At 37.9% G+C, this 21,373-nt stretch overlaps 1 protein-coding gene across 1 annotated transcript in view; it reads right to left on the bottom strand.

The window, feature by feature from the left end:
* The window catches only part of Shab (Shaker cognate b), a 59,858-nt gene that overhangs the window by 37,284 nt on the left and 1,201 nt on the right, over nucleotides 1-21,373 (bottom strand). Inside the window, exon 2 of the mRNA XM_068283807.1 lies at nucleotides 19,165-19,338. The gene's annotated coding sequence lies outside the window, so the exon portion shown is untranslated. The remainder of the gene's footprint in view (nucleotides 1-19,164; nucleotides 19,339-21,373) is intronic.

A 21,373-nucleotide genomic window follows, 5' to 3' on the forward strand; every position in this document is an offset into this window, starting at 1 on the left:
TTAGAACTGTGCGTCACATAGAAGAAAGCATTCCCAGTCAAGATACCTAGGCCGTCCAAGCCCCAGTTGGCAGTGAACTTTTAAATATACATATGTATCTCGGAATAAACTAAACTTTATCATATTGCTTCAATGGAAATGATATATCTGGTCAGTACGACTTGTCTTTTTTCTGAACACAAGACCATGCAAGGGTAGAAAAACTCTGTGGTTCTAATGTATTCGCAGTTTTAAGTGTATCGAAGGGTCGCCGAAGAGTTAGCGGTGTCCAAATATGCGTCAGCGGTAACCTCAGCACTTAACGCGGCGAAAACGAAAGACGGGTGGACGGAGACGGATGGGACGTTTCTTCTTGCTACCCCAAACGACGCCAAGTACATCCGGTCCCTAGCCACATCCGCCCAGCCAGCTACGTCTTTTTGTTGCTCTAATTTTGTTAGCCACCAAAGGAGGAACAAGAATTTCAAAAACGTTACAAAAAGTCGAACACCGATACACACACATTTTCCACTTGTTTAAGGCAAGTTACTCTAATTGTGCCTACGATTCTTGGCTACCACCCCAAGTTGGAAGCTCACTGTATTACTTTTTTTGCTCCTTTTCGTACTCTTGCAAGAAACCCATACATTTAAATTTTGATGAGAAGTGTGCAAAGCAAGGTCAGATCTTTTATGCTACAAGTCATTGTATATTTCGGATTTTGGTCAATACATTTTTTCAAACCATTCTCATAAGATACACATAATAAGTTAAAATTTTGTATGTTTTTGATTCTCCTTCTTAAGTTCTTTGAACCGATCTTTAGTAGAAATTGTTCTTTTGATGTAAAAAGCTTATTATTTTCACATTTGTCGATGGCAAAGTGTAACTCAAAAGTCTGAAGGGTATTTAAACTTCGTCTAAGAAGAAGTTGGGCCGGTCCTCTGTTTCCTTTTTGGGTTTTTTGCGTGCGAATGCGAATTATTAGCCATTGGCATGCCAACTTTGTCTTGAACAAACCACCAAAATTATCGGCCTTGGCTAACATTTTGGTTTCGGATTCTATTTTTGAGTTTAATGACTAGCTGAGCTAGCGAAATGTGGGTGTGGATTTAGAGGGATGGATGTCTTTAATTCTGTCTGGCCCTAGCAATGGAGTGGCTCAATTGTTGCACTTGGCAACTAAGTCCACGTCTGTCTGTTGTTGGATACCATTTGTCACTAAAATCACAAGCTGAATCTTGCCACTTCTTGACATATCCGGATACGGTGACGTCAATCGACTTGCATATACACACCACGTTCATCCTGATCCTGCAAAGGACTCGCGAGATGTTTTTATCTCGAATCACGTAAGGACTTTTCAGAATGTGTTAGCGTCAGTCCTGATCTTCCTTAAAATAGCTGAGATATAAGGACATTTATGTTTTGTTTGCGACTTTTGGCAACTTTTAGTCAATCCCAAGACAGAAGTATAGAATACACTCAAATGTTTCCAGTTGCCTCTAATTTAGGTCATATTTAAATAACTTACATCTCTATTTGAATCGCAACATCGCAATTGACATCTAGAACTTGAAAAATTAATTTAAATCCTTGTAATTGCTGTCTTAAAAATACATAGGCCTCTAGTATGCTTTTGAAATATTGTAAATGCATACATAGGCACATACATTTGTAGTTGTGTAAAGTGGACAAATGGTATTTCGTTACAATACTTCGCAGTTCGACACAAAAACTAATGTAATATTTATAATGCAACGTTCAATTTGAGGGCGGTTTCCAGAAGGAGGCCAGGCCGTTGCTGGTGCCAGTGGAAGTTTTGACTGTCATATTTCCTATAGAAATGATAGATACGAGTATGTGTATATGTCTATTTGTTATTGATTTTCGATTATGAACCATTGCTTCCTTAATCATGAATGTCTATCAGTCTGCCAACCTGTTTGCTATGCGTGTTTGGTCTAATAAGGCGTAGACACTCGCACGCAGGTCGCATCGCTGTGACTAAATAATGTATGACATACACAATTCGAATATAATATTTATGATGTTCTTGGTTTGGTTTTGTGCATTCGAGTTCTCCTACTTTTTATTTCCAGTTAGTGAACTGCGATTATCTCTCTGTATTTTGATTCCTTGAAACCCTCAGTAAGAACATTTATCAAATGCCCTGAAAAGATTAATATCAAAATATACCAAACAAACACAAGAAAACCTAAGAATTATTTAATGTCGCCTGAAACGCCTGAGCTGCCCAACCACTGATAATGATAAATGACTCAGCGCAACAGATAAGCCACAAACCACCCATTCATATACTCATTTCCACTTGAAATAAGTTCAATGCTGGCCAAGTTCTTCGTCCGTTTATGTTTTGACCTTCTCCTGTCCGCTTTACTGTTTGCCCATTAATGTAAAAACTTATTTATTTATCTTCCTAGATTCTTGCCAATTCCGCCAGCGGTTTTAAAGATATATAATAAAAATAAATAATGACTAGCAAATCGCTTAAAATTCCTCACAGACGAATTCATAGACTGTATGTGTGTGTGCGGCGCGCGACGGGAGAAAGAGCGACGGAAGAAATTCACTTAAAGATTAATTGCAAGTCAAAAATAGTTTTTCATTTGAAGAGTTTGTGGAACCCGCTGAGATTGAGATTACCTGATGAGAGAGCGTGCTGGAAGCACGTCTATTTTCAGGAAGCATTCGCGTGCCTTTTTGCAATTAAAACCTGGCAATTAGAATTAGAATTCGACTTGGGAATCTGTTTTGTAGGATTGTGTGCATGTCTGTGTTTATATATATGAAATGGTATATATTTAAGTCGCCAACATTTTTATAAGGACGCCATAAAGTATATATGTATACTCTTGATCAGCATCACTTACACAAATTTAAATAAAAGTGTTTATCTCAAAGACTAAGTATTCTAGGTAGAGACCCCAAATTTGGCATGAAGGCTTTCAGTAGTGAAATTTTTGTCACACCCACTTCCGTCCCCATAGAAAAAGAAAAGAATAGGTAAACGTATATCAATTTGGTAATCGCAATAAAATATTTTTGATCCCCTTGGTGCATGGCATACCGAATACGACGAGGCGACTTATGTACTTGTTCCATTTCTTGTAGCTAGTACGCTTTTTGAGATGATGAAACAATACAAATAAGTTTGCCAAAATCTGAGGAAATTGACCAAAGTGTTGGATTAAATGGAAAGTCAGCGCAACATTTCACTTAAGGTTAATCGTAACAAACAACAAAGTTTTTGTTATTATTAGGATTTGTGATTTATTGCAATACTTAAAATGCGCTTTGTTATCCACTTCTAAGACATGCTCTAATAAAAGACAAATTAATTTTGACCAAACTCTGTGGATTCTTTATTTTCGCCGTGCACATGCATTTTCGAATATAAGTTGTTGCCGCCGCGACGTAGGAATGCGGCACAAAAGTAAATCTTTGAACTCATAAAAATCGATGAGCGCACGCAGCCAATTTGTTTACCCTGAACACGCAGACGAACGCACAGTCATTGAAGGGAATGCAGATACAGACGCAGAGGCAGGGGCAGTAATACTAAAACAAACTTTTATTTGTTGTTGTGCGATCTTCCCACATGACGTCATTAAAATATTGCCAGATAGAATGAGAAAGAAATAGAGTGATGGGGCTTTCCTTCCTCTTCTAACCGTTTGACTTTGGCCCGACGGAAATGATGATGGCTGGCACTTGGCCAGCGGCAACAACAACATTAGTTAAAAAAACTTAAAGCACTGCCGAAAATTGCTCTTACTCATTGGTGGTCCCTCAGTTAGAATGCAGGCATCCGCTTCTGGGGCTATCGTGTCGCGATAATGCTAGGTATTGCTTAAGTTGGTATTCACCGATCTGAAAAAAAGCGAGAACGCACAGGCATAGGCGAATTCAGGGCTGTATAATGCACTATGAGAAAAAACTGGGCCTTTTTGGGCATTAGCATATATTGGCAAGGCTAAAGGGTAATTTTATATTTACCAATAGGTCCATGACCGCCATAAGCATTTATTTTTCGACGCACTTGCATACTTTTAGGCTACAGTTTTAATTGATAAGATTAACAGCTACAAATGGGCAGTTCTCTACTAAAGTATGAATTTTTATTTTATGAGGTCGATGAATAAAATATTGTCCATCTAGGCCCTCCAGACAGGCCACATTATAGGTAAGCCCTTTGAAATAGTAATTAACTTATCCCTTAAAAGAAGTTGCATGGAACGTATCACGTATACGTAGAGTGTTACACAACGATATGAAATAATAAGAATAAGGATAGGTTTTTTGGATATGGGATGCAAACGCAGGTAACTAAGATCAGTTAAAGTTCTGTTTTATGTTTTCGCATGAATATATACTCTTCCATTTTGGTTTAAAGCTTCTATCATAATGTGTAGTATGCGTGCAGGTGAGGGTATGTAGGTAAAGTTAATTTACATGTAAATAAATATTAGGCTCATTTGCGTACTTATATGAAGGAGGAAAGTGCCGTTGCTTTGTCCAAATTCAAATGTATATTTATTAAAAATATGTAAAAATTCAAATACGATTAGTGAAAATGTTGTCTCTAACTTTCCTCAACGCAATAGGTGCCACTAGCCATAAAGTTCGCCTTTTCTCCCTCACTCAGCAAACCTAAAAAACGCGATTCTTTTATTATTAAGGGCGTCCACGTGCTTGGTTCATACTTAGAATCAAAAGCAAAAGAAATAGGGCTAAAAAAGAGCCAGAGTTCGGTTAGCATACATATATAAAAAAGTATTTCTATATATGTTCAATTTTGAATATATGTACATGTGTATGAATGTATGTAAAGCTAGTCAAGGCAGTGAGAGCGAATAACAATCATAATAATTCCAATGTCGCCGTAACCAGAATTGAGCGGCGCTACGCATGTTTTTGGACTTGCACCCTTTCTTCCTCTTCTTTTCGCCCTTGTCGTATAATATACCAACAAAGACATATATTCCATGCTTTCCGGTTGCTCCAGCTACTTTTCTTCTGTTTACTGCCATTTTATGTTGTTTTTAGAGACCCTTCCAACTCCAATGCGAAAAAGAGAGTCAGCGAAAATGAAAAAAGGCTCTCTCTGCGCAAGTTGTTTTCCAGTTGAAAACCTTGGTCATATTTTCTACCAATTTCTATGAGTTGGTTGTGCCGAGGCTCTAAAATATTAATGAATATTGAAACTAGACACAATTTCAATTTCGGCTTTTGGTATTTTTAATAACGTCGACGTCCCAGCGCCTATTTAGGCACGTTTTGCTCTTTGCTCTTTGCCCGTCGTCATCCAACCCAGGCAGGCATCCAGCCGTAGACCGCCGAGGCACCCCCACTGAATGGTCGTACAGGCGAATGAGCAGGCCAAAGCATATAGCTAAACCAATGACGTCATAACTTTTTTGTATGGACTCGTAATGAGGTTGTTTGAAGTGTTTCTACAACAAGGACGAGACAGGACGACCTACTTTGAATTGGCGGGGACGTTGCGAAGCCAACCGAAGTTGAAGTTGCCTTCGTTCGTCTAATGGAAGTGGAATACTGAATGAAAATTGGAAACAGGATATAATTCTGCTTGCCTGCCACCAAAACTTGGTTAGCTGGCAATTGGTAGCTTTTTTTTGTTTTTTGGGCGATGTTTCACGTTTTGCTTTGGTTACTATTGTGGCCGGGTGAGGACGCGTGTACCGAGAACCATAAACGGGGAAGTTCATTTTGAGTGTGCGTATGTATGTGTGTTACGGCAGTTGAAGGCGCACTGACGAGGGTAACCAGAATGTTGAAGCTGTGGTCTGGGCGAGAGGTGAAGTACATCTCTTTGTCTGTTTGATTGTTTGTGTTGGTGCAAGGACTACAGACGGTGGACAACGGACAATGCGACTGCGAGACTACCACTGCAACTATGACCACAGTCCAAGTCAACCAATCTTGATTTAACCTCGTTGCGAGAGACACACTTTGCTGTTTTTTCTGTTAGTTTAACTGCCTTTGTGTTAAGAAGAAGAACCGTCACTCTGAGTTTGAGCGGATCAACAAGGTCCAAGGTGCAATGCAGTGTGCAAAGTAAAGTTTACATTTTTGGCATACTTAAATTGTCCTACTCTTCTTTTTAACTGGCCCCAGCAATTAATTTAAATTAACACTGGCTACAACTCACAATCATCAAAAATATCAGCACCATGAATGTTCTCAAGCCAAGGCTGGCTTAAAGAGGCCTCTTCTCTCTTCTTAGGGAAGGCAAAAGTTGATATTTGAGCAAGATGTTAACCAAGTTTATTGAATTTGAAATTGGGAATGTGTTATACTTTCAACAAAAATGTAGTATTTCATTATCGTGGATTTCGTCATAATCATGGATTTGTCCATCGAAAACATGCCAACATTTTTAATTTAAACAAATGTTTATTTGCCCCCACTTCTCTAAGAACAGATTCGGAAGAGACTGAAACGTGTGGATCCAGTGAATGAGTTATAATGGAGGAGGGACAATTTTCATCGTAATCTACATGGCTATTGCCATGACTACCATGTGGCACTTTGTTTCTTCCAAAATTTTTCTGTTTATTTCGTTTATTGCTATTGTCGTTTGCTAACATGCTTTATTTCCATTATGTTTTATCTCTTTCTGTCATTGTTGTCTATTATTCATCTAACCGGCCTCAATAGCAATAAAATAAGTAAGTCATCGCACCGACTTTTGTATACCACTCACCAAGGGAGTGAGAAATTGATAACAAATAAGGAAGTTGAAGTTACAAACAAATGATTTCTGTACATACTTCACGATTCCACATTTAGTAGATCTAACATGAATTTTCCGGGTTCTCACTAAGCATGGGAGAATAAAAGATGGGAGTGAAAGAATGGTTTAAGTGCGCCTTGGTAGACGGACATAAATACTCCACTCAATGACTTTTACTTTGAATCCTCATTTTCTGTCTTGCCAGTAGAAAGAATGAAGTAAACAAGTAAAACAACTATTTTAAAATTGTAGAACCAACTTTATACGTATTAACATATATTAATTCTTTGTATATGGCACACTCTTACAAGCACACTACCAACAAATAACGGCCAACTTAACTTTTTAGAAAATTCGTAAGAAAATTGTAAATATATTAATGACGGCAAACATTGTATCAATTTTAAAAACTTTTAAATTCGCCGAGTCCTACTTAATTTTTAAAGATTGCTATAAACTAATCTAGATATTATTACATATTGGAACTGACGTATGAGATATATATATTATGAATACATATGTTCATGTTCTGTTTCCAGTCCCTTGTTTTCCCTTATTTTCATAGCTTACTTGATGTTTTTTTCTGCAAACGCGTATTTTGGGCCAATTGCCAAATAGTGAAAACCAATGGGTGAAAAAAATAATAGACATTGTTTCATTTGTTGCTCCCGCTGTTGTCGTTGCTATTGTTGTTGCTGACATGTCTTTTGACAACATAAATGCGCTAGCATTTAAATCCAACAACTGATTCGACATTGCCAACTGTGTTGGTCTTTTTTTGACTATCTAGATGAGGCAAAAGGCATTATCTGAAGAGGACAGAAGCAGTCACATGCTCAATGTGATCTGAAAAAGTTTTCCGCACGTTGTAAGCAAATATAAAAATTTCGCACTACTCCTTAAGTTAAGCCTATGTATTTACATATTCAAAAGTAATTAAAGCTTGGTGACATTTTTACGGATATGAATGTAAAATTTTTAGTTAGTCCTAATCAATCAACTTTGAGGGCATTAGAAAGGCAGCTGCAGCAATAATGTACTAGCTCAAAGCGTGAGCAATAAATAATATTAACAATAATGAAAAATTCGAAGAAAGGCATTGCTCATTTCAGAGAAATTGTACCTACGGAATGTTTTTCCGTTTGTCTAGTGGAAAACACACAATCATTAGAGCGAATGTGGAAATGTATGCATAGAGATAATATTACTATATAAATAAAAAATCGACGCCCCCAAGATTGACATTTGTAATGAAAATCGATTATTTCCACAGAAACAGTGGCTCCACGGAGCAAGAGGTGAAGTTAATCCCTCAATTCATTGTCGAATTGAGTAAATTAATTGAATAGTGCCTAATTCCAGTCTAAACTTTGCAGTGATCCAATTATGGGATGGCAAATTGAAACGATGTTAAATGCGTTTGGCTGCCATTTGACTACACAAAGGACCATTAATCCTTCGATGCTCTAACAGTAATGATGCTTATGATAAACAACACCCCTCTCTCACCACCTCTTTGCGACAGCAGACCATTGTCAAATTGTACATGCATGTGTGGATATACTTCGAAAGTTCCCTGGCCCGAGGTCAAGCAACAACGTCAAGGTGGCCTTTTAGTAATGAACCAATTTCAGTTCTGTTTTTATTTTTGCAGTTGCTTTAATGGGCTGATGCTGCCTTTGTCGTCTCCGCCCTTGCCTATGCTCAAGATGCTATTTGTGTCTTGCTGAGGCTCCCCCGTTGCCTTTCGCCGTCTGTTTCTTTGTATGCTTTATTCTGAGCATGGAGGCACTCGCATTTCTCCACTTCGTTTTGAAGTGGCCGCTCATTTCAGCGCATAATTTTAATTGGTTTTGTTTGGTAGCAGTTTATGGCCCATTGATGGGATGCCCATACTCGGCATTAGTTTATTTACATACACACAACAATTCACGATTGACCAGAGTGCATAACGTATACGCCGCATAAGCTGCACTATTTTAAAATTTTGGCTGTAGATTTAAAATTAAATTTTGTAAGCTTTTAATGTCTGTGTAACGAAATAAAAAGTCAAGGCTAGTTTTTCTCCTCTCACCAAGCAATGACTCATTGAAATTCTGGAACGGAATATGGGATCCGGCGATTTGAATCGAATATCTAAAGTGTCTGACGCACCATGAACTTGTATTTTCTCTAAATTGTGAAACAATTCTTTTGTTTGGCTGACCATGGGCGAGTTTATCACACAAATAGTTAAATTGTCCTTCTTGCTCTCATTTTTTATAATTATTACGATTTTATATTTTTTGTTTTTGAATGTTTTTGTTGTGATTTTTAACTTAATTTAATGCACTTGGCAGTTTTAATTGCGCATTACCCGGACAAACAGGCCATAAATTCATGTAGTTGATGCCATAAATGCCATTTTATGGCTACTTTTTATTGGCCTGTTTCTCTTACATTGCCATGAGTTGCGCTGCCCTCGGTCTCCCCTTAGTCTCATCGTCCAATGCACCTTTCCGCATCTCCGTCTCTTATTCGGGTTTGTCCTCGACAAGTTTTCAAAATTTAAATTGTTGTTTTGCCTTATTTTGTGTTTGTGTTTGCGGTCTTTTTACTATTTGCCAAGTTTCCATGCAAGCAGAGGCTGCAATGTTGCCGGGACTATTCACATGCAAAGGAGGGTTGGCGAACAGAGGGGTAGAGGTAATAGAACTGCGGTTACGTGGGAAAAGGTAATACTGGGAGGAAGAGAGAGGTTGACGGGATGGCAGGGCCAGGCATGTCCGTGTCTGTCGGTTCCGTTATGTGTGCAAAAACATGAAACGCCTGTGGTCTTGAATTGAACACTTTGTTAACGAGCCAGCCAACAATTTTTGACACATAATTAAGTTTTTATATTTAAACGCGTTTTGCAGGCGCCCCCATTAGCAGGAATCCATTAAGCGGAAATTAAAGGGGGTGACAGGTTGAAATGAATGGGTTGATAAGTGTAAAAGGGGCAAGAACATAGAGAGCAGCAGATTCCTCTTCTATCTTTTCTATGCAAATCGCATCCAACTGGGTCAGTGCTAAACACTGTGCTGAAATTCGCAACACTCGATATCGGGGGTAATCACAAACATTAACCAAATTTTATCAAACATAAACATCCACATACGCATTTCAATGGAATTCTTAATGATGAATGATCATAAGAATATCAATAGTTCCATGTGTCTACGGTAAATAGTTTCGCGTAATCTCTCGGGTAACTGTTCGTGTAACCCTCGAGTAAAAGAAAATCAATAAAGCCCCACAATAATGGCATACAATAAACGTGGGACAGGTGACATTAACGAGACATACCAAGCATAGGTGCCCATAAGCTGCTTTAAGTTCATATTTTTATTTCAAACGCATAGCGCCACACCATGCACCCATCTACGCCGCGCCCACTAATTATTAGAACCCACTTTTCGCCTTCCCACACATATAGTATTTTGTTATATGTACATATGTATGTTTTAGGCTTTTCAAATGCTGCAAAAATTTTGTGCGTAGACACGATTTCAGCTAAAATTACCGATATGACACAATCTAAACGGAAATAAATTCCGAATGCAACGTGTGCGTTAAAGTGAAATAGCATTGCGGGGGGATGGTGTTTGGACGTTAGTGGGAAATTGCATGATGGAGAGGAATTCGGTGGCGTTAGGAAGTTGGATGCTGTTGCAGCTAAAATAGCTGCATAAATAAACATAATGACCTTCTCCTTTGCTCCTATTTTTGATACCGCCACAACATTATTTGCCAGCTACAAACAGTTAATGGTGGAAAAAGGAAAACTTTGCTGTTCATCGTCTTGCCCCGCCACTTTTCTCATAACACGCCTTGGCATCTTATCAGCTGCTGAGGCGAGCACATTTTTAAATTGATGACGCCAACGCTGAGCAAAGCAAATAATAGAGGTTGCTTGCATTTCCTTTTAGTTGTCTATACCCTTTTAAAGGTGCATATCCGTTTAAATCAAAAGAATGCAGCATATAAATTGTAACATTTTCTGTTCGCTCAAAAGAAGACAGCGTGATCCCCATTTATTCGACTCGAAAACGCAAATACATTCCAAAAACTGTTGACGTTTGCCATGTAGTCAATGTCAGTGAAAAGGGTATTCAAAATTTGGGTAAATTTTTTGGTTTCAAACTTTTTTTTTTGCTATATTGTTGTTAAGGCAATGTGAAAATGAGTTTTTCCTAGTTGTATAAATGAAATTTTTATCTGAAAATATATAACAGCAGAGCAAAATACCGCGAACGGAGAGGCAGAAGGAGAGGAGCGAAGCGAGGACAGCCACTGCCCAAAGAGCGGATAGGCAAAAATTATTGCAACAATAAATAATTATACAATACATACGTACCTATGCACACAGATGCAAGCATACGAAAATGGCAAGCGATTCATATACAAATACATGCTGTAGAAGTAAATCGAGTAAAAGGGTTGTGTTAGTGTGAACATATGTTTTCCATAAACAATTTCCATTGCGTTATGGAAAATTATTCGAACGTAGCCACTATGAATGTGTTTGTACATAAACAAATACTACAAACAACTTTCAAATTTGTTTATACTCAACCAGTGAAGCGCTTACTGAATGGCCAATGAGAAGGAAAAACAATAACAATAGCAAATATGTGTGCATGTGGATGTGGGTGTGGATTTGAGTATGAAGAAGTGGGGATGGGAAAAGGAAAAATTGCCCTTTTTATCCGAGATGCGTTTGTATATATATGTATGTATGTACATATATACATACATGCATATGCTTTATTCAAATGGAACTACAGTTATTAGAAATTATGAAGATTGCAGAAAATACTTAATAAAAAACAAGCCACAATTTAAAAAAAAAAAAAAAGCGGCAAGAACTCTGAAGGCGACGTGAGTAAGAGTTTATTTTGGTGTGCAGCTTTTTTTCTATTTTTTTTTTTTTTTTGCTAAATTCAAAATAAAACCCACACAAAGCAAAAACAAAGAGAAACAAGAAATATATTTTCATTTAAATCAAGGCATCGACTTTCTGATACCCTGCATTAGCTACGTGTACGGAGACCTAACTCCCAATATCTTTCCCGAGATCGAAAGATATTTTAAGCTTATGCAGCCAAATCGGAGGTATGCCATAACTCAGTCGACCCTCAGTTAAACATTGTCAGTACCTAATGCTGTATTGTGTGGATGAAGGGTATATTACACATACGCCTCGTACACCTCGCGGGCGAAGAGACAATGATGCTGCACTGCAGCATTGCCAGCTATTTTTGTTGGCCCATATATCCGTGATCTCTTTCTCTTTCTCTCGCTCTTGCACCTCTCTCACGCTTACTCAGCTTTCTTATGTGGCCTTTTGTTTGCGCGCTCATTGAAAACAAATCGTATTTTTAGGCTTTTGGGAAAACCACCTGATAAATAGATAAAATAAAAATTCTCAGCCAGACGCCCTGAGCAAAATCGCCGACCGAAAATTTCTGTTTGTGAATGCACATCATTTGCATCTGAATGTAGATATGTGTATGTGTATTTAATAGATGACTAAACTAAGCCGACTGTTTAAAACCTCAAATAGTTTTCTATACTCTTCTATCATTTTGAAATAGTTCTGCAGAGAAATTTAGGTTTATAAGTCCAAAATCGGCACACTTTTAGTACGACCACCAATGTGAGAGGCCAAAACAAACAAACGCAACTGGATCGTGAAACAAGGTTTTTTAAATTTATAAGGCCAGCTTTGATTCAGTGACTTTGCATGACGATTATCCAGATACACTTTCCATAGAATAGCGAAACTGTATATCTCAAGATTAAACAATTCCCTGCTGGTTATAAATATTAGATTTTGTATCAGATTCTCCAACAAACTTTCTTTGTATAACATTCTTGCCTTCAACAACTAAAAAAAAGCACCCAAACCATAGGCGAGAGAGCAACCAGAACTAAAACCAAATACTAGAAAACAATGGCATTTTGTTTATACAATATACATAGACGTATGTACATACATACATGAATGAAAACACTGTTTGGCAAGTATTTTCAATTTACTTCTCTGCAGTTGGTTTACAGTTCGAGCTGTTTTTTGTGTGTAATTTAAAGTGTTGCTAGAGTGCAACTGTCAGATAAATACTCGACCAGTAGCAGGCTGCACAATTTTACGTCAAAACAATGGGGATAAAGAGTAGTAGAGTAGACGGACGAAGTGTAGAGAGAGGCTTAGCATCCCTGTCGAAGAACATCCTTGGTATGACTTGAATTGCATACGAATGCATTCAAGACGTTGGCGAGGCGCACACTTTGCTTTCAATTCCCATGGCTAAAAAACAACAGCTAAAGTCAAGCTGTTACTAGCGACAGCAAATGAATGCATTCATGCATGACTTCACTCACACACACACACACACACACCCTTACGTATTCACATATGTATGTACAGTGTACACGTATACACCGAGAAGTAATTGTTTTGTGCCTTATGCCTGGCTGCACCCTTTCTACCAAGCATTGGCACAACTAGATAATCTACAGCAATTGCTTTACTTTAGGGCATTGCCGAGACGCACTGCAATTTGCAAAACAAAAAATGCCTACTTTGAGGCGCAAATTACTCAAATTGTCAGTGTTCTCCATAGAGACACTACCATATCAGCTTTCGTTTTTCTTTTTCTTTCTTCACGATTCAATTTAACTTTACACCCACTCACTAAAATTTAACTACCACTCTGCCACTTTTGGGCCACCCCACTGTGAAAGTGGTGTGACGTTTTTTTTCAATGTGACTAATCGATACAGTGTTTCTCGACGGGCTGCCCGCCGCAATTGTCAATCAATGTGATGGAAATTATGCCAGCCCCCCTTCTAGGCATTGCCAGGACGGTGTTAACACCGCCTGTCAACCAGGAAAACGACAGGATGTGTGGTCCACAAACCACACTCTCACATAGTGAGAGCAAAAAACACGCTTGACAACTGCTTTTCCTATTTCCCGCTCTGGTCCACAAGTTGAGTAAACAGTTTTTGATAATCTTACTTAAGAGTATAGCACTTTAAAATAGAGAGAGAGAGATTGAAAAAAAGACACCAACCAACAAAAAAGATCCGTCACGAATGACGGCAATGATGATGAGTACGTCAAATGTTGTTAATGACTGTGTTGAGTGTGATTATACAGCAAAAGCTTAACGCTTCAAGTGTTCTTATGCGACCCATAGGCACACACTTCCGAACCCACACACATACACACTACAGTTTAGAAAAGCTGATAGAGAAAAAAACACACACACATAAGGGGTTTATGCGTATAATGTGTTTCGTGTATTAAGCAATTCACCAACAAAAATAATAAAATAAAAGCAAGATCAAATCCTGTAACCATAGGTCCGAAAGTCACAAATCAGAAATTAAGTTAATCCATTTTACTTGATTCAATACTCATTATATTCCATAACCATTTTATTTACGGGAATTGAAGCTATAAACTTGGATTTTGCCAGTCTGTATAAACCTTTTCAATTAAAGTGAATGCCAATTTGTATCCCATTCAAAGCCGCACTCAACTCGACTTAGCAGATAATGCGACACAATCTACTCAAGGTAGTTGCGATTCACTTTCGCTTATTCCATTAAGAAATTGCCTCGTATTGCCTCCAATTATGACTCGCTTAGCTCGCTAACACTTTCTTTGCTTTACGAAAGCCCGAAAACTGAGGTAATGCGGCTTTTAAACCGATTTAAACCGAGCTTGTCCAAACGGCCTTTAACACTGCGTTACAAGCAGCTCGTCAATTCCATAAAACCCTCTGCAAGGGTATTAAGCTAATCACTCAACATAAGCAAAATAATGAATTGTTTGGGCTTTATTTCCCTTTTCTTTCTCCTTCAAATAAATAAACATCATTTTTTAATTTATACGACAAGTGCTGTCATGGTGGATATTAAAAAATTGATTTTTATTATTGTTATTTAAATAAACTTTTCTGTTTTATTGATTTCGTTGCGATCTTCTGCGTGTGTGTAAAAACCACCTTCCAGCGTATTATGCTCAATGCTTTTAAGTGTATTAATATGCAGTAATTCAATTAAATTTATATTTGCCTATGCAAAGAGGAAGCCCGAGTGAAAGCAAAAAACAAAAGAAACTTTACCCAAAGGCTCTTAACAAAATTAATTTCGTGCAAAAATAAAAGGAAATTCAAGTGTGTGTGCCGTTTCTGATTATTTATGGCTCTCGACTTTGGAGGTCAATGCAGCCCAAAGAGTTAAATTTAGAAAATTGTTGTCGTAAAAAACACAAGCATCGAGCCAAGTTTATCGGCAAACTTGCTCGAAAATTAGGCAATAGCTGACACAAGAATCCATTTGCAGAAAGCAGAGATGAAGGCCGCTAACGCCCACTCGTCAGGTAGAACGAAGATACCTAGACAGGAACCTGCGGCTTAGCTTAGTGCTCATTAAATAGTAACGGCTAGCAACAACAAACAACCAAGAAACGGTAGTCAACTGCCATACATAGCAGCAGAGTTACTCATCCCATACCATTTATTTATCTGTCCCTTTGTCTTCATCTTTAGCTACATCTTCAACGAACTGAAATGGCTATTAATTCACAGTGGGTCATAGTTAGAAAACAGTCATAGGCAATTGTCCTTTTGTAGGTGATAAACCAAGCTGTATACATATGTAAATAAATTCATTTTTTTCCACTCCTTGTTAAGTGAGTTGTCTCAATTAGGCAAGTGAACAAAGGATCCAGGCTCGAAGCCCAGGCTAGTGTATGGATGCTAGGTAAATCATACTTATGTTAAAGGTTTACAACTAAAGCTCATTGATAGTAATATTCATTTCTACAATTTAAGGGGGGAAAAGAAGTAATAATTTTGTGTTCCACAAAATGAAAATGTGCCTTTTTTTAAGTTTCGCTTTTCAATTGGCCCAATGTGTGGCAATATAACTCTATTTGGGACCATGGTGCCTCTACGTTACGCTGCGATGGTTCTAGTTCATGCTCCTAGCATGCTGGCGATAACTGGGCGAAAGCAAATAAGTAAACTGTCACAACGAAGGAGAACGGGAGCACCACCACCAGGTGGATACAGTTAGAAGCATCTCGTGTCCGTGCACCTTGGGTGAAAATATTTATAGCATTTACATATAAATATACCTGTATACTTGTATGTGTCGTTAGAGATTCAGAACAGGAGGACAAAGGCAAAGAGATATATGTTTGTACATATAAACCTAAACGTGTAAATATAGAATATATGCGCGGAGGTTGTTTTTGACATTTTAACGGAAAGTGGTTGTAATATGCCATTTTGGTTAGATGCATTTACGAATATATGCGCATCAAAAGTTAACAAAGCTTTTACTAATAAAACGGAATGATTTGATTAATTCATTTTAACTGAGAAAAGTATTCTTGTTCGCCGTTATAACCATCATGGATGTGGACAAGGTTGCGCTTGCAGCTTTGAAACGACAAGCGATCTCATACAAACAAGCAGAAAGACATGTCTTATTGGTCGTGTATATACGATCTAGTTGTTAATGCTGCTTTTTTTCCCATGTCTACAGAGGATTCAGTTAGTGAATGCAAAGACCGAGATGGTAAAATGTTTAGACACTTATCATTGCCTCAAAAACAATAAAAAGTTCCCACCATTAACATTATACGACGTTAATGGCCACTTGTTTTCCCTTCTTATTATATGCATCATTTCCGCCAGTGTTTAGTATTGGACCACCACGACAACGAATCGATTAGGGAGAGAAAATCTACAAGTCAACAATCAATAGCAAAATAACAACAATCGGAGCTCCATGAGCAAAGCAATTAAATGGGGAAAAAAACCACAAATTTTCATTTATGATAACGTAGTAATATTTTCTTAAGCTATCTAGGCTTGTTTTGCAACAATCAGTGAATGTTTTGTTTTATCATCTTATTTAGTTTTATTGCTAAAGGCTTTTTAGTCACATATTTGCATTCGTTTGCAAAGGCCCAGAAACAATGTGGGAGCAATTATATCGTTTCATGTATCTACTTTTTGAATATCGAGTGTTTCAATGCCTTTTGTTGCTTTTGTACACTGCTGTGTCAACAGTTTAGAGTAAGTTCCCCGGCAGTTAACTAAAGCAAGCACTGAATCGACTCGAGCTGAGCGGAAAGAAGGCAATGACGAATTGCCCAAAGGAAGCTAAATATGACCAACAATTAATCTTTGGCTGCCTTTGTACATTTAAAGCAATGCAAATTAGCTACGTATTCTGTTAAACATAAGATTAATAGCATTAAGTATCCGCCGCGTTGAGCACATAATCTGAATAATATTGTTTTGCCGGTTGGCAGAAAGCAGCAATTGGCACTCATTTTGCAAATGCATTTTTGCTTGAAGTTTCAGTCAGATAGAAATATGTATAAATAATACGAAAAAACTGAAATAAGGCTCCAAAAGTCTGTGACAGGACGAAGAAATCCGCACCCATCCTAAAAAGGAGAAATTTGTGGCGCACTGCCATTTTGTAATGACAACAAACAAGCCTTAAAGAAACGAACTAGGAAAAGGGGGACAAACACAAAGTTTTCACTACTTTCCTCGCCCACACACATACACACACACACATGAAAATTCAATTGAATTTTGTTTATCGTCTGCGCTTCAAGACAGCTCTGGCTGATTCGAAGAGTAGCGTCTCCCACACGAAGTCATGTACCTGCAGATACTGCAGCGACAGAGACTTTTCAAATTTCACACGACAGGAAAGGAACCAATAGCAAGGCAGGAGCAAGTTAAGAAGCCTTGCATGTGTGCCAAAAACTTCGACTGAAAAATAATATTCTGTATTAAAAAGACTTCTCCTCGACTGTCGTCGCTGTCATTGATTTTTATTTCTAGCCAAAGTGCAACTTAGAAAATGCAACTGAAATCTTAACTAAAGCAAGTCTCAAATTGGATTTACTTGAGATGCAGAATTTTGGTTTAAATTGTTGTGAAAATAATTCATATTCAGCACATTAGATTTGAAAATATAATTTAAGAAAAGAAAACGTTCTTTATTTATTAATTTATAGTTTTTGGAACCAAAGCCAGCGATATGTTTCAACGCGTATATAGAACTTATATTTGGTGAGAGTAGATATTATATTTTATAAATATATGTACTTGTAGTCTTTAGTCACTGTATATCGTGTAGTTTTCGGAGCTGTCACTGTTTGTCATATGCAATTCGGCTGCTTGCCAAATATTGATTATATGCCTTCGCAAACATGAATGGAAGTGCGCTTCGCTGACTTCGCTCAAGTGTTTGCCTCAGCCAGAGGAGAAGGCACTGAAAAGGAGGATGAGACCGAATATCTTCTGGTGTATAAAAAGGTTATCCCCAGTTACAGCAAGATATACGGCGATCAGTGATAGTTACAGAGGAAACCGAAGGGTTACATTTTCAGCTGTTTTTGCTAATTTCATTTAAAACGATTCGACAATATGTTGGCAATAATGAAAGTGCCAACCACTCCGCTTTATATCCTCAATGAAGAACGAGAGTGCAGCTGAATTTGCCATAACTGATTAACCTAGAGCCATTATTAGTTTCCAATAGTTTCCAATTTGATGAGTGAAATGGTAAGGCGATTGTATGGATGTTTTACGTTTAAGCAAAAATTAGGTCAATTTCACTTATAGACCTTGCATGCTACTTTTATGGGAACTGTACTGCATTCATTTTCGTTTATTGTGCCGCCCCACACTGTCCTTTAAAATAGGGCTTTAACCACCTGTCAATCACCTAGGGAATTGTTCTGTTCTAGTTTTGCCTTATGAAAAATGACCACGCCTGTACCTTGTTCTTGGGCCACCATACCATCTCCGACCATTAAGAACGGCATGCACTTGGGCTGCTTACACATCTAGGTAGATTGTGTTAGAACTACGGAGTCCAGACTCAAGCTCTTAACGGTTCGAGCCGCACCTGCAACGTTTGTACCGTGACTCCAATCTATTCGGCTACATACTAGAGACCCATAAAATTTCGCCAGTCTGTGTTAGTAACCTTATCACAATATTGCCGCACATCACATTTTGATTGGCATTCAACTACAATGAGTATTAGCATTTATTTTCGGTATGCTTATCTAACCACGAGCAACTCGGCTCTTCCCGAAATCCCATTAACGCCGTTTGACAACTTGGCAAATGTGTTTGCTCAGATTGTGTCATAATTATAGATATTCGTTTTTTACCAAACCATGGAAATGTATGTACATACAATATACAGGCAAATATCCTAACCTTTGCATGACTCCCTCTGTTGTTTGAGGGAAAATTGTGAGAGTATACACAAATTGCAAATGCTGGTTGTGAATGTTAGTTTTATTCAATTCAAGTACTTACCAGCTAAGTTGGTGAGGGGCATTGGCCCTTTGAACGCTTTTATAGAAAGGTTTTAGATATAGTCTGAAATCATTATTGATTACATTTTTTGATTCAATTGAATTCCATTAATATTGAACTTGTATAGGAAGTCTTAAAAAAAATTGTGAAAAAAAGTTGTCACAGACACTCGCGCTGTTAAATTAAATTGATATATAATAGGCTTTTTCGCACAAACACCCACACTGTTACACACGCAAATAGAGAAGATCAGCAGGGAGCAAATCTTTCAAGCAATGAAAATGAGATAACTTGTAATCCTAAATCACACTTCCTTATTAAAACATGTACTTTTTGCTCTTTTGTACGAGTATTTTCTGCGTCATATGAAATAACAACAAAACCAGAAGAAAGAAACAACAAACAAATAAATGGAAAAATGAAAAACTTATTCCATTCAATGTGCAACCCCGACGACAGTCCCATCTCCCACCACTTGCATTCCCCCTCCATTTTTTCTGTCCTTCATTGCCTTTGGCATTAGCATTATGGTAATGCATATAGTGGCTAGGCCATGAATTTTATGAAATTTACAGAAGTTTCTTCCGCCTATCTGTCTGCCTTTGCTTTTTGGGAAATTTTTTCCCTCGTTGTGCCTGTGTGTGCGTGTGCGTATACGTGTGTGAGTATACGCGTGTGTGTGTATGGTGGAACACGCCTTACTTTCTTTCTTCACTAGTGCTTTACAGTTTTTTTTTTTTTTGAATTCACTTCCACTTAAAAAAAATTCTTTCAACTTTTGTTTTAACTTTGTATTATATATACAATTATTTCAATTATTTCATTTTATTTGCTTTGACAATATATGGGTGGTAATAATGGAGAGAGGGGGAGAAATTTAAAGAGGGTCAGACCAAGTCTCTGCTCTAAGTGACTATGTGTGTGAATGTGTGTGAGTGTGTATGGGTGTTTGGTCCGCTTTTCACAATTTTCAGCACAGCACGCTCCAAAGTCTAGCCACGAACTAAGCCAACAACCGAGCCAAACTCCAAGTTGAAGTACAAGCGCAAAACCCGACAACGAAAAGCGACCATGACGGAACGAACAAAGAGAAAAGCGATGAAAATGAAAACGAAACCGAAACCGAAAACGCTTCCAAGCCAGCAAAATCCTTTTACCGAACTACGAAACGAAATGTGTTATTTTGGAAGGGAAAGCGTTTTGGAAGGAAGCGACAGCTCTCAGCGATGACTCTCCTCTCTCTCTCTATCTTCCTGTCTCTCTCTCTCTCTATCCATCGCTCCCGCTCGTTTCGCGTTTCTATCTCTGTTTGTCTCTTATTTTGTGGTTTGTTTTCCTTGCGTCTATTGTGCGTACGTTTTGTATAAAATTCTTTTTCGCAGATTGCTGCTCCTGCGTGTTCTGACCTTATTCTCTCGTCTGCACTTCCTCAGTTTCTCTTGCAGGTAATACATATACGGACTATTCTATTATCATGTTTAGCAAAATTAAATTACTTATTAGAGAAATTAGCGGCATAGAAGATTCAAGTTCTTAGCCAGTTATTCCAAAACTTAATTAATTTTGAACATATTATAGTATGTTTCGGTTTCTCTATTCTCAAAAGATTTTTTATTGGCTGTGCTTTTTTTGAAAAAATTATAAATAGAAGCTGCAGCCTCGCCAGAGACAGAAAAAATGTCGACAAAAACATCAGCGAGACAGCATCAAGTTCAGGCTGATTGAGGCAAAGTAGATAGAGACGAATGCGGTGACAGTGTTGGAGGCGGAGGCGGAGGCGAAGGTGGAGACCAAGACGAAAGATGGGAGACGGAAAAACGGCAATGGCTACCAAACTTTTGACCTTAGTCAAGTGAAAAACGTGACAAAATACATATAAACTTACATATATATGTAGAAGTGAGTGCGTGCCCGTATATGTATGTGTGTATATACATATATGTGTAAGTGTGTGCGTTGTATGCCCTTACTGCTTACATGCCTAATTGGCCAACTTCCATTGCAGCTTTTAGTTTAAAGGCTTTTCTAATTTCCACTCACACGCGCCACAGTCAAACTGTACTCTAAATGCCTCATATAACGCCAATAATTGAATCGATATGCTTAACCGATTCCTATTGCTCAAAATGATTATGCTGCTATCCATAGGACTCTAGAGGCCCAATTATTAATATAAATTCGGCAGTTTTGATTAATTACAACTAATGAA

The sequence above is a fragment of the Drosophila tropicalis genome, unplaced genomic scaffold (genome assembly GCF_018151085.1).
Source record: "Drosophila tropicalis isolate 14030-0801.00 unplaced genomic scaffold, ASM1815108v1 contig_169, whole genome shotgun sequence".
Classification (NCBI taxonomy): domain Eukaryota; kingdom Metazoa; phylum Arthropoda; class Insecta; order Diptera; family Drosophilidae; genus Drosophila; species Drosophila tropicalis.